Source organism: Capricornis sumatraensis, chromosome 6 (genome assembly GCF_032405125.1).
Source record: "Capricornis sumatraensis isolate serow.1 chromosome 6, serow.2, whole genome shotgun sequence".
In the NCBI taxonomy this organism is placed as follows: Eukaryota; Metazoa; Chordata; class Mammalia; order Artiodactyla; family Bovidae; genus Capricornis; species Capricornis sumatraensis.
The window spans coordinates 86,375,104-86,387,502 of NC_091074.1; positions in this window are offsets into that span (position 1 = coordinate 86,375,104).

Consider the following 12,399-nt stretch of genomic DNA (forward strand, 5'->3'; position numbering starts at 1 on the left):
ACATGAAAACAACAGCATTTAAATTGGGTGAGGAATAAAGAAAAGTATTTTAAGGTCCTATGTCAGAGAAAAGGTTAAAGTTGTAGTTTTATATTAGACTTGAATATTCAGAGTTTTACGGGCTTCCCTGGTGGCTCAGAGGTTAAAGCGTCTGCCCGCGATGCGGGAGACCCGGGTTCAATCCCTGGGTCAGGAAGATCCCCTGGAGAAGGAAATGGCAACCCACTCCAGTACTCTTGCCTGGAGAATCCCATGGACGGAGGAGCCTGGTAGGCTACAGTCCACGGGGTCGCAAAGAGTCGGACACGACTGAGCAACTTCACTTTCACACTGAGATTTATAAAAGTTTATCACTATATATAAATGGAATAAAAAAGAATAACAACAACAAGTGTGCTCAATACACAAAGCAAGAAAGAGAAAAGAACAAAGAAAATGGTGTATAGGAAAAACATTTGGTGAAGTGGTAAATTTAAATCCAAATGGATCAGAAATTACATTAAATGTAAATAAGCTAAGTCTTCCAATAAAAGACAGAAATTGTCAGTAACATAATCCAATAGCAGTCATACTTTGTTTTATTGTGCTTTGCTTTATTGCAGCTTTTATAAATTGAAGGTTTATGGCAACCCTGTGTCAAGCAAGTCTTTGGTACCATTTTTCCGACTTATTTTAAAGTATATACATCTTTTTAGACATAATGCTACACGCAATCTACAGTACAATGTAAACATGGGGTTCCTAGATGGCTCAGTGGTAAGGAATCTTCCTGCCAAAGGAGGAAATGTGAGTTCAATCCCTGGATCAGGAAGATCTCCTGGAGATGGAAATGGCAACCCACTCCAGTGTTACTGCCTGGAAAGTTGCATGGACAGAGGAGCCTGGTGTGCTACAGTCCATGGGGGTTGCAAAAGAGTCAGACATGACTTAGCAATTAAACAACAGTGTAAACAACCTTTATATGCACTGGGAAAACAAATTTGTGTGATTCACTGTCGTGATAATTGCTTTATTGTGGAGGTATAGAACTGAACCCACAGTATCTCTGAGGTATGCTTGTATATACAAGAGAGACACAAAATGTAAGGATGCAAAAAAATGATATAAAAAATATAAACACTGGGAAAAGGCTGCTATGGCTATATTAACATCAAACAAGTTTGGGCCAAAGACTTACTAGTAGTAAAGAGAGTTGATAAGACTAACTCAACAAGGAGATTTGGCAATTCTAAATTTATAGAATTCAATATATTGTGTCTAAGTTTATCAGAGAACTACAAGGAGAAATAGAGAAATCTGCAATCATAGAGGAAGATCACATAGTAACCAAAATTGGTAGAGTTACGGAAAATACTATTGACCTAATAACCATTTATAGGCTACTGTACTCAACAAATAATACAGTTTTTCATGGACACATGGAGCATTTACAAAAATGACAATTCTCTATACTGGAAAGCAAATCTAAACAAGATTTAAAAATTTGTAACCAGAGTATAATTCTTTGACTGTAATTAAAAAAAAAACAACAAAGAGGGGAGGGTAGAAAATGTCCTATGTTTAGAAAATACAAAACATACTCCAAAGTAACCTTGGTTTAAGGAAGAATCCACAATAAAAATTAGAAAATCTTTCATTTAAAAAGTAAAAGTATCAATGTATGAGGTGTGGATAAAACTGCTTAGAGAAGTACTTTATATCTTTAATTTATTAAAAAAGAATAAAGGCTAAAAGTCAGTGAAAAAGAAAGTGAAGTTGCTCAGTTGTGTCTGACTCTTTGACCCCATGGACTGTAGCCTACCAGGATTCTCCATGGGATTTTCCTGGCAAGAGTACTGGAGTGGGTTGCCATTTCCTTCTCCAGGGGATCTTCCCAACCCAGGGATCAAACCTGGGTCTCCCACACTGTAGGCAGACTTTTACTGTCTGAGCCAGCAGGGAAGTCCTAAATGAGTTGAACATTTATCCCAGTATGTTATAAACTGCAAATGAAGCACAAAGAAGAGGGAAGAAATAGAGAGCTTAATTTACTGAAACAGGAATCAGACATAAAATTAACAAAGCTAAGAGTTGCTTCTTTGAGAAGATTAAAATGAAGGAAAAAGTATGAAGTCACAAATATCAGAAATGAAGAGATAATCACTGCTTAATCTACATACATTAAAAATCTAAGAGGATATTATGAATCACAATGCTGAGGGCATTGAGCAGTTTAGATGAAATAATCAAGTACCTGAAAAACTACAGATAGAAGAAAGACAAATCTGAACCATTCCATATTTGCTAAAATAGTTATTTTTGACAAGGGGAAATAATCTTCAATTAATGGTATTGGGACAACTCCATAGCCACATGCAAAAGAATGAAGTTGAACCTATACCTCACATTATATGCCAAAATAAACTCCAAGTTGACTGAATACTCATATTGTAAGAACTGTAACTTAAAACTCTGGAAAAAAACATAGTTGTAAGTTTTTGTGACCTTGAATGGGACAATGGCTTTGTACATATGGCAGCCAATGTAGAAGCAGATAAATTGGACTTCATAAATTTTTTTTTTAAAATTGTGCTTCAAAAGGCTATCAAGAAAATAAAAACAACTCTCAAGAGTGAGAAAATATATCTTTAAATTATATATCTGATAAAAGACTACTATCTAAAATTCCTCAACAATGAAAAACAACCCAGTTTAAAAATGGGCAAAGTGTTTGAATAGATATTTCATCAAAGAATATCTGTGAATGTCCAGTAAGTACATAAAATGCTCAACATCATTAGTCATTAGGGAAATACAAGTGAAAAACACAGTGAGATGCTATATACTCACTGCTGCTGCTAAGGTGCTTCAGTTGTGTCCGACTCTGTGCGACCCCAGAGACAGCAGCCCACCAGGCTCCCCTGTCCCTGGGATTCTCCAGGCAAGAACACGCGTAGGTTGCCATTTCCTTCTCCAATGCATGAAAGTGAAAAGTGAAAGTGAAGTCGCTCAGTCGTGTCCGACTCTTAGCATCCTCATGGGCTGCAGCCTACCAGGCTCCTCTGTCCATGGGATTTTCCAGGCAAGAGTACTGGAGTGGGGTGCCATTGCCTTCTCCGATATACTCACTAGGATAGCTATAACAAGACAATGATAGTTTTGGCAAGAATGTGGAGAAATTGGAACCTTCATATGTTGATGGGACTATAACATTTTACAGCCTTTTTGTAAAACAGCCTGTCATTCCCTAAACATTTATGATATAACTTAGCGATTACAGTCTTACCTGGCAAAATTGAAAGTGCTCACACAAAAACTTGTATATGAATATGCATAGCCGCATTAGTCATAATGATGAAAAAGTAGAAACAACCCAAATGTTCATCAGCTGATGAATGGGTAAACAAAATGTGGTACATACAATGGAAAACTATTCATCCATAAAAAGGAATGAAATATTCATAAATGGAACAACATAGATGAGTCTTAAAAAGCATTATTCAAAGTGGAAAAAGCAACACAAAAGACCACATAATATATGATCCTACTTACATGAAGTATCCATAACAGTTAAATCCATAGAGACAAAGTAATTTATGGTTGCTCAGAGCAGGAGGGAAGATAATCAGTGAATGACTGCTGATGAATACAGAGTTTCTTTGGGCGATGATTTACATGCTCTGAAATTAATGGTGATGGTTGCACAACTTTATTAGTATATTGAGAACTAGATCTACTGTTTAAGAGCTCACAAATCCAAACTTAGATGGCATCCCCATGGATTCTTTCAAATATTAAAAAAGTAATACCACCCTACATAAATTCTTCTGCAAGCTGAACAATAAGGATTTTCCCCAATTCTTTTTACTAGGCTGACGTAACTTGGAATCTGCATAGGAGATTGAAAAAAAGAATTGCAGAATCTCATGAATCATGAGATTAGTCTGCAATTCTTTTTTTCAATCTCTTATGCAGATTCCAAGTTACCTAAATACTAGCAATTAAACCTGAAAATATAAAAAGAATACATCGTGATAAAGTGAGGTTATTTCAGGAATGCAAAGATGGTTTAACCAGTCAATGTAATTCACATTAAGAGAGAAAAACTGTAAAGCCATTCTAGTGGACGTGGAAAAAGCATTTCATAAAGTTTATGTATTTGTGATAAAAACGTAAACTAGTAAGAAGTAGGTTTCTTATTCTAATAAAAGGTATCTACATAAAACCTATAGTGGACATCATACTTGGGATTAAGATCAGAATATCTACTATTTACTACTTCTATTCAACTCTGTGCTGGAGGTCATAGCCAGAATAATAAGGTTGGAAAAAGCAAAATGAAACAAATGTTGGAGAGAAAGAAATGAGCCTCTTTATTTATTTGCCAGTGATGTGTATGTAGAAAGTCCAAAATCTATAAACTACTAGTAGGACATGGTACTTGTCAAGGTTACTGTATATAGGACAATTAAAAAAAACCACTTGATTATGTTCTTATATATCAACAACAAATAAGGGAAACTATTTACTTGCATAAACATTAGATACTTTGGAATGAAAGTAATGAAAGATGTATAAGACTTCTACATTAAAACTGACAAAATATTAAAGATATAAGTACATTAAGTTCATAGATTAGAATATTCAGTATTTTAAAGATGTCAGTGCTTCCCAAATTGATTTATGGATTCAATGCAATATCCAGTTTTCAGACGAACATGTAAGTGTAAATCGAGCTGATTCTAAAATTTATATGGAACTTCAAAAACTTAAGCTGTGTCACCCCAAATACTTCTGCAAGTATTTCCTATAAACAGTTACAATATATGTAATTAGAATAGGAAAAAAAATTTATATGGAGTAAAGGATGTTGAAATTAATGTACAATTGGAGGCAAAATTGTTCTTTTCACAGAGAGGACAGGAACTCAGCTGGTCAGTTATTCTGCATTGCGATCTGGTATCTACAATTTGAAAAGTGAAAGTGTTAGTCCTTCAGTTGTGTCTGACTTTGCAACCCCATGGACTGTAGCTCTACAACTTACTGAGCTGTAAAATAACTCCATTAGGATCAGAATTATTTGCCTTGGAGGAAAGTTCCCTACACAAGACATAGTTTTCTATTGCAGCAGACATTTCCCCCTACAGCAAATATCTTCTCCCATTCATTAGGCTGGTTTTTTTTCTATTTGTTTTGTTGATGGTTTCTTTTGCAATACAATATTTTCATTCAGTCCTCCTTGGGTTAGTGGAAAACTCAACCACAGAAAATAGTTGCGTTCCCATTACTCAATGTAAAGTTTCCTGAGGACTTTAGAAAAAACAATACTAGATGAGGCCCCTCTGCTCCCTAGTCCATGCTGTTTACTGCTGATATTTATGGTGTAACCCCAAATGATTCCTTTTGTGCCATGTGGGGTATATTCAAGTTTACCAAAAACAGAACCTCCAGATAGCCTAGGGAATATAAATATAGGTGCAGCAAGGTGAAGGATAATGTAAGGTTTTTTTCGTCTCATTAGAATTTGCAAAGATTTGCTTCTTTTCAGCTTACCCATATATTGACCATAACACTATTTGATTCTTTCTTTAGGTTGTTGAGCCTTGGTGCTAAGTCCAGCTTTCCTAGGTGCATCAATAGCCATTCCTCTTTGAGGCCTGTCACCTATTAGGGCACTGACAGGTGGGATTTGTTGGGGGGAATGGATTTTATTATTGAAGGTCCCACGCTCCACCATGAACTTTCCAGTTTTGAGGAATTCTCCCTTTCCAAATTTCTCATTTTTCTCTTCTTTACCTTCCTCTAACCTAATTCGAATTGATGCTTTTGAACTGTGGTGTTGGATAAGACTCTTGAGAGTCCCTTGGACTGCAAGGAGATCCAACCAGTCCATTCTGAAGGAGATCAGCCCTGGGATTTCTTTGGAAGGAATGATGCTAAATCTGAAACTCCAGTACTTTGGCCACCTCATGCGAAGAGTTGACTCGTTGGAAAAGACTCATGCTGGGAGGGATTGGGGGCAGGAGGAGAAGGGGACGACAGAGGATGAGATGGCTGGATGGCATCACTGACTCGATGGACATGAGTCTGAGTGAACTCCGGGAGTTGGTGATGGACAGGTATGCCTGGCATGCTGTGATTCATGGGGTCACAAAGAGTCAGACACGACTGAGCAACTGAACTGAACTGAACCTAATTCCCTGAGTGCCTGATTCCAGGCACTTAAAAAAAGTTGAAGTAGATTTTTATATATAATAATGTGTGTAAATAATAGATATATAATATATGTGTATTATATGTATCGCATATAGGTATGGTCCACTGACCATCTGTATGTCTTTGGAAAGATGTCTATTCAGATCCTCTGCCCATTTTAATTTTTTTATATTTTCTCTGCTCATTTTAAAATTGAATTTTTTTTTGTTTTTATTGAGCTATATGAGTTCTATATTTATTTGGATATGCTTATTGGATATATGATTTGCAAATAACTTCTCCCATTCATTAAGCTCTTTGTTTTGTTGATAATTTCCTTTGCAATACAAAAACTTTTTAGTTTGATGTCAGCCCATTTGTTTATCTTTGCTTTGGTTGCCATTGCCTTTGGAGTGACATCCAAAAAAAAGAAATTCCAAGAGTAATGTCATGGAGATTACTGTCAATATTTTCTTCTAGGAGTTTTAAGGTTTCTGGTCTTAACATTCAAGTTTTTAATCCATTTTGTGTTAATTTTTTTGTATGATATAAAATAGTGGTCTAGTTCCTTTCTTTGCATGTTGCTTTCCAGGTTTTCTAAGACTTATTTATTGAAGATGCTGTTCTTTATCATGTATTCTTGGCTCCTTTGTTGTAAATTAATTGACTATATATGTGGGTTTATTTCTGAGCTCTCTGTTCTATTCCATTGATCAATCTGTCTGTTTTTATGCCAGTACTGTTTTGATTATCATAACTTTGTAATATAGTTTCAATCAGGGAACGTGATGCCTCCAGCTTTGTTCTTTCTTAAGAGTGCTTTGGCTATATGGGGACTTCTGTGATTCCATATAAATTTTAGGATCATTCTATTTCTGTGAAAAATGCCATTGAATTTTGCCAAAAATTGTATTGAATCTATAAATTGCTTTGGGTAAATAGGCATTTAAAAAATATTAATTCTTCCAAACCATGTGTGTGGAATATCTTTCCTTTAATTTGTGTCTTCGATTTTTTTTTTTTTAATCAGTGTCTTACAGTGTGCATTCTGCAGGTCTTTCACCTCCTTTTTTTGTGAAAGTTAACCAAAACAAAAAAACACATTCAGTATTCATGGTTAAGAACATGCTTTCTACTGTCTACCACTTCCCTCATTATTATTATTTTTTGTCCAAAAGATAATCACCTGTCTGATGGCTATTTTGCTCCCTGGTTTTTGGGAGGAGAATCCATGCTTTCCATACACAGGCTTTAAGTAATTTCCCTGCTTTCAGGCACAGTTCCTGTTGTCCATCCTAATTAGAATGTCCTGGTTCTAAGCATTTTGGGTTTCTTTAGTAAGATTGGTGCACTACATTCTTTTCCACTCATATTCTAAGTAGTGTTTCCTCTGGTCTTAATTAGTCATCAGTCTTTCGTCTTCTTTCTGTTTCTAAAACTTTGTTAAAATAGCATTTTCTGGGACTTTCTTGGTGGTCCAGTGGCTAAGACTCCACATTCCTAACACAGGGGGCTTGGTTTGATCCCTGGTAAGGGAACTAGTTCCCGCATGCTGCAACTAAAAATTCTGCATACCGCAACTAAGACCTGGCATAGCCAAATAAATAAATTAAAAAAAAAAAAAGTAAAATAGCATGTTTTCTAATGACTTTCCTTACTTCCTCTTAAATGTTGTAGACTTATACCCTGAAAATAACTTTCAATGTTACTTATTTATTTATTTTTTTACACAAAGCTTTTTTGAGTTTTATTTTTTCCCTTGGGTTAGAGATTCATTTTCAATGTTATTTAAACAAGGTTTTCAGAGGGATTAACAAAAAGCATTCGGCTCTTCATCATCTTGAAGAGGAACACATTATTTAATTCTTAGAACAACCCTATACCATTCTATTTTACAGATTTGGAAATATTGGCACAAGGAGGTTAAGTTGATTTCTCTAAGACAAATAAGCTATTTGGTAATGGAGTGGGAATAAAATCCCAGAAGTTCCACTCCAGAGCTTCCTATTCTTGTTTTCTCACTAGGTTCACTACTATGAAACCCTAAGGCATTTAGAAATATCCTAGGAGATAGCAGAAATATTATATCTTGGACTATTTCATTTTCAAAAACCCAGAAGACACCAGTTTAATTATGTGACTTAAAATTGACTATATTTGGCAGATGATTCTAAAATATATTTAAGTATGTTTGCTCTAGATTATTCCACCTTGCATCCCCTTATTCAGTTGTTAGTTGTCTCATATTATTTGATTTATTTGGAGCTATTTAATATGTTGAAAAAAATTTTTAATCAGAGAAGGGCAATGGAAAAAAGTAGGTATCATTTGGAGACATGAACAATAACAAAGGTGGAAGTGGGGTGGCTTAAAGTGGCATACATTAAGCATAAATTTGTACATCCTTTTCCCTAAAGCCTTATTCTTAAGGGACTTCTGTAAAACAGAAATCTATTGGGTTGGCAAAAAAATTTTTTGAAGTTTTCTGTAACATCTTATGAACGAACTTTTTGGCCAACCCAATACCAGCTAGCCATGCTGAGATCTGGTTAACACCAGCAAATACTGCTTTATAAACTCTAGATGAGATCTGTATATTTGAACATAATAACCTATATACTGGAGAAGGCAATGGCAACCCACTCCAGTACTCTTGCCTGGAAAATCCCATGGATGGAGGAGCTTGGTAGGCTGCAGTCTGTGGGGTCGCTAGGAGTCGGACACGACTGAGCGACTTCACTTTCACTTTTCACTTTCATGCATTGGAGAAGGAAATGGCAACCCACTCCAGTGTTCTTGCCTGGAGAATCCCAGGGATGGGGGAGGCTGGTGGGCTGCCATCTGTGGGGTCGCACAGAGTCAGACAAGACTGAAGCGACTTAGCAGTAGCAGCAAGCTATATACTGAATGCCAGGAACTTGGTTTTGAATATTCAATGTATATCCTTGCACTGACCATTGAGTTGACTCCTTGATTTTCCATCCTGTTTTGCCATTGAGAATGAGCAAATCATGTTTCTCAGAATCCCAGTTTCCTTATATATACAGTGAAGAGGCTGGACCAGATGATCTCAAAGATCTTTACCTCTCACAGAATTCTATTATTCAGCTCTTCTTATTTTATTTTGGGTGGTTTTTAATATATTAATACCTTTTGGGCTTCCCCAGTGGCTTAGCAGCAAAGAATCTGCCTACAATTCAGAAGCAGCGGGAGCCGCCAGTTTGATCCCTGGGTCAGAAAGATCTCCTGGAGTAGGGCATGGCAACCCACTCTAGTATTCTCGCCTGGAAAATCCCATGGACAGAGGAGCCTGGCTATAGTCCATGGGGTCACAAAGAGTTGGACACGACTGAAGTGACTGAGCACAAGCAATATACATTTTGATCAATACTTTATTATAGTTTACACGTGGTTTAACACACAAATTTAAAAGATTGCTTGATCATCAAAAAACCCAGCTTTATTGAGATATAATTAACATACTATGAAATTCAACTATTTAATATGTACAACTCAATAGTTTCTAGTCTATTAACAGAATTTTCAACTGTTACCATTATTTAATTTTAGAAAAATTTCAATATCCCCCTGAAAAACCTCATATACATTAGCAGTCACTGCCAATTCTTTTCTCTCTTTCCCCTCAGCCCTTGGCACTTGCTAATCTACTTTCTATCAATATATTTGTCTATTTTGGACCTTTAAGTGGAATCTTACAATAGGTGGTCTTTGTGATTGGCTTCTCTCATTTAGCATAATGTTTTTGAGGTTTATTTGTATTGTAGCAAGTGTCAGTATTTCATTCATTTTTGTTGCTAAAAAGTGTTCCATTTTATGTATATACCATATGTTGCTTATCCATTCATTAGATGGTGGCCGTTTAGGCTTTTTCCACTTTTTGGTTACAGTGAATTATGCTACTGTGAACATTTATGTAGGCGTATATTTATATTTTTCTTGGATAGAGACCTGGAAGAATTGCTGAGTCATATGGTAACACTATGTTCAGCATTTTGAGGCACTGCCAAACTTTTCCAAAGTGTTTATAATATTTTACATTTTTACCAGAAATGTATGAGGATTACCACTTTATTATATCTTTACTAACATTTATTATTGTTCTTTTTATTATAGCCATTTCTATTATGAGGGAAGTGGTATCTCATTGTTCACTGACTTTTTATACATCTACACTTTCATGATCTTCACCCAGAAAAAGATATGTAACATTTTCACTGTCCTGAAAGTTTTTTCTGTGCCTTTTCTCAGTCAACATCGGTAACCACTAGGTAACCACTTTTCTGACTTAAAAACACCATAAATTAGTTTTACCTGTTCTTGAACATCATATAAATGGAATCAGACATTATGTTTGATTTATAATCAAAGTACATGAATGTTCATAGCAGTGTTATTCGTAATAGCCAATAGTGAAAGCCACTCAAATCTCCATTAACCGTTGAATGGATTGGCAATATGCAGTATATCTGTAAAATGGATGCTATTTGTTAATAAAAAGGAAAGAAGTACTGATACAGTCTTTAGTGTGGGACTTCTTTTAGTCAATGTAATGATTTTGAGATTTTCCTCATGTTATTGTGTGTATCAGTAATTCATTCCTTATTATCGCTGAGTAGTATTCCATTACAAATAATGTAAAACCTCAGACCTATCACAGTTTTTGACAAAATGACATTCAATAAACATATACACTTGCTTATAAAATCTATTAGCCAACCTAGGAAAATGAGGAATTTACTCAAGGTGGTGATAAGGATGTATCAAAGGAAATTTAGCATGTGTCATACTTAATAGTAATACTTGAAAAGTGCTCTCAATTATATCAGGAATGGACCTTAGTTTGGAGTGTATTAATTGTTGTAAGAAACCAACTCCAAAATGTCAGCAGCTTAACAAGATAGAGTACATTTCTTGCTAATATAACAGTATAATGTGGATATTCCTCATCAGCAGATGACTATTCTAGAGCTCCTTCAGAGACCCAGGCTTCTTCCATATCCTTCAAGAGTTCACAGGTCTCTGCTTGTAGCCAGCAGAGTAAGAAAGGGTGATGAAGACATGCCTGTTTCTTAATTAACTTTGTCTAGAAGTGACAGATGCCATTTTTGCTCATAACTGCAACTGTACCCCAGGCAGTTTAAAATCTAAATTATAAACTAAATTTAAATTGTAAGCTAAAATCTGAGTGCTTTTAATACTATCTCAATCAATGGCTCCTTTCTGAGGCTACATCTTATAGAATAGAAATCTGAAATCAAGCACATTTTGAAGAAGAAAGTAGAATAATTTATGACTTAGAGGGCAAAGCCAAAGACTGAGCAACACAGTTTAATATTATAGTGAGAAGATTTCCCATATTATGGTAGCGCTATTAAAACTGTGACTACACGTTTTTAAAAAACTTCACAGTTTTCAGACAAGTCTAAAACCTTGAATGTAATTTAGTTGGAGTTGTTGTATTTAACCTCACTTTTACATTTCTTTCCTATTCTTAGTTATTATCTATATCCATGGTTCCCAAACTGTTTGCTGAGGTGCTCTAGGCATTCCAGTGAACTTACAGAAACCTACATTTTTAAGAGACCCAGTGTCATGTGTTGGATACCATGCAGATTATTGCTACTAGGTTCTGAACATAGCTAATAATAAGTGGAAATGGTTGACTATTTCTTTTGACCTATGGTGCTTGGTGATGTTGAACATGTTTTCATGTGCGTATTGGCTATTTGCATAGCTTATTTGGAGAAATGTCTATCCAGGTCCTTTGTCCATTTTTTAGTTTGCCTTTGTTGTTGTTGAATTGTCAGAGTTCTTTTTAAAAAAATATTTTAATATTTATTTCATCTTGGTTGCAGCACGAAAGCTCTTCCTTGTCTCATACAGTCTGTTGAGATGTGACAGATGAGATCTGGTTCCCTGACCAGGTGTCGAACCTGGCCCTCTGAATTGGGAGCATGAAGTCTTGGCCACTGGTCCACCAGGAAAGTCCCTGGAGTTCTTTACATATTCTGAACATTAATCTCATAAAATACATACATGTTCTTTCATTATGTGGGCTGACTTTTTGCTTTACTTACTGTGTCCCTTGATGCACAGAAGTTTTACATTTTGATGTAGTCTAATTTATTTTTTCTTTACTGCATGTGCTTTTGGTGTCATATCCAATAAATCATTCTTGAACTCCAAATCAATATCATTAAGCTT